Genomic DNA, 2,877 nt, shown 5'->3' on the forward strand with positions numbered 1-2,877 from the left:
TGCCCTGCTTCACTCTGTACTCCAAGGCCAAATTTGCCTGTTACTCCAGGTGTTTCTCAACTTTCTACTTTTGCATTCCAGTCTGCTATAATGAAGAGGACATCTTTTGGGGGTGTTAGTTCTAGAAGGTCTTGTACGTCTTCATAGAACCATTCAATTTCAGCTTCTTCAGCATTATTGATCAGGGCATATACTTGGATTACTGTTATATTGAATGGTTTGCTTGGAAATGAAGAGAGATCATTCTGTCGTTTTTGAGATTGCATCCAAGTACTGCTTTTTGGACTCTTCTGTTGACTATGATGGCTACTCCGTTTCTTCTAAGGGATTCCTGCCCACAGTAGTAGATATAATGGTCATCTGAGTTAAATTCACCCTTTCCAGTCCATTTTAGTTCACTGATTCCTAGAATGTCGATGTTCACTCTTGCCATCTCCTGTTTGACCACTTCCAATTTACTTGATTCATGGACCTAACATTCCAGGTTCCTATGCAATATTGTTCTTTACAGCATCAGACTTTACTTCCATCACCATCACATCCAAAACTGGGTGTTGTTTTTGCTTTGACTGTCTCTTCATTCTTTCTGGAGTTATGTCTCTGCTGATCTCCAGTAGCATATAGGGCACCTACAGATCTGGGGAGTTCATCTTTCAACATCCTATCTTTTTGCCTTTTTGTACTCTTCATGGGGTTCTCAAGGCCAGAATAATGAGGTGGTTTGCCATTCCCTTCTCCAGTGGACCACATTTTGTCAAAACTCTCCACCATGACCTGTCTGTCTTGGGTGGCCCTACATGGCATGGCTCATAGTTTCATTGAGTTAGACAAAGCTGTGGCCCATGTGATTAGATTGGTTAGTTTTCTGTGATTGTGGTTTTCAGTCTGTCTGCCCTCTGATGAAGAAGGATAAAAGACTCTTGGAAGCTTCCTGATGGGAGAGACTGACTGAGGGGGAAACTGGGTCTTGTTCTGATGGGTGGGGCTATGCTCTGTAAATCTTTAATTCAGCTCCGTCGCCTCCTTCCCTACCCTCCCCGCCCCGTTCTTCTCTTCCCGTCTGAGGTGGCGGCCGGCTCCCCGCTCGCCAGCTCCGTGTAGTCTCTGCCTCCGCTTCCCTTTTCCCTCAGGCCCCGTCCGGCCTGAGCGCTCGCCCCCTGGTCCGCCTTCTCCTCGGGGCAGCCGCAGCCCCAGACCCCTAGAGTTCTGAGCCTTCTCTGGGTCTCTGTCCGCGCCCGGCCCCACCATGAATGAAGAGTACGACGTGATCGTGCTGGGCACTGGCCTGACGGAATGTATCCTGTCAGGTATAATGTCAGTGAATGGGAAGAAAGTTCTTCACATGGATAGAAACCCGTATTATGGAGGAGAGAGCGCATCTATAACACCGCTGGAAGATTTATGCAAAAGATTTAAGATACCAGGAGCTCCACCAGCATCCATGGGCAGAGGAAGAGACTGGAATGTTGACTTAATCCCCAAGTTCCTTATGGCAAATGGTCAGCTGGTTAAGATGTTACTTTTTATGGAGGTCACTCGCTATCTGGATTTCAAAGTGACTGAAGGGAGCTTTGTTTATAAGGGAGGAAAGATCTACAAGGTACCTTCCACTGAAGCAGAAGCCCTGGCATCTAGCCTAATGGGGCTGTTTGAAAAACGTCCATTCAGAAAATTCCTGGTATATGTCGCCAACTTTGATGAGAACGATCCTCAAACTTTTGAGGGCATTGATCCTAAGAAGACATCAATGCGAGAGGTGTATAAGAAATTTGACTTGGGCCAAGATGTTATAGATTTTACTGGTCATGCCCTGGCACTTTACAGAACTGATGAATATTTAGATCAGCCATGTTGTGAAACCATTAATAGGATTAAACTTTACAGCAAGTCTTTGGCAAGATATGGCAAAAGCCCATACCTTTATCCACTCTACGGCCTTGGAGAACTGCCACAGGGATTTGCACGGCTAAGTGCTATTTATGGAGGTACCTACATGCCGAATAAACCAATTGAAGAAATCGTTATGCAGAATGGAAAGGTGATTGGTATAAAATCTGAAGGAGAGATTGCTCGCTGTAAGCAGCTCATCTGTGCTCCCAGCTATGTGAAAGATCGAGTAGAAAAAGTGGGCCAGGTGATCAGAGTCATCTGTATCCTCAGCCACCCCATCAAAAACACCAATGACGCCAACTCCTGCCAGATCATTATTCCACAGAACCAAGTCAACCGGAAGTCAGATATCTATGTCTGCATGATCTCCTCTGCACACAATGTGGCCGCACAAGGCAAGTACATTGCCATCGCCAGCACAACGGTGGAGACCAAGGAGCCTGAGAAGGAAATCAGACCAGCCCTGGAGCTCCTGGAATCAATTAAGCAGAAATTCATTAGCATCAGTGACCTCCTTGTACCAAAAGACCTGGGAACAGAAAGCCAGATCTTTATATCCCGTACCTATGATGCGACAACTCACTTTGAGACGACCTGTGATGACATTAAGGACATCTATAAGAGGATGATGGGATGCGAGTTTGACTTTGAGGAAATGAAGCGCAAGAAAAATGACATCTATGGGGAAGACTAACAGCAGTACATTTTATCATCTAATTAGGACAAACTTAAAATTTGGCAAATGATGCATATTGTATGAAATCAGTATTGTAAGGCCTGCTTTTGTAATCAAAACTGAGAGACTGCAGAGCACTGTACCAGTAAATATTCCTCCCCTTTCTAATATCATGTATTAACTTGTTTTCATGGAGTGGCTCTTCCGAATTGGTGGGTTCCCACGTTCTGTTCAATTTAACCAATATTGGCTTGTGTTTCCTAGTGAAGGATCAGTTTTAAAACCTTGTGATACTGATACAGAGAACTTGA

The 2,877-nt window shown here is 44.9% G+C and overlaps 1 pseudogene; it reads left to right on the forward strand.

Annotated features, from left to right (window-relative positions):
- The first annotated feature begins 1,044 nt into the window (after positions 1-1,044).
- On the forward strand, positions 1,045-2,734 carry LOC138433795 (rab GDP dissociation inhibitor beta pseudogene; annotated as a pseudogene).
- The last annotated feature ends 143 nt before the right edge of the window (positions 2,735-2,877 follow it).

The sequence above is a fragment of the Ovis canadensis genome, chromosome 1, assembly GCF_042477335.2.
Source record: "Ovis canadensis isolate MfBH-ARS-UI-01 breed Bighorn chromosome 1, ARS-UI_OviCan_v2, whole genome shotgun sequence".
NCBI lineage: Eukaryota > Metazoa > Chordata > Mammalia > Artiodactyla > Bovidae > Ovis > Ovis canadensis.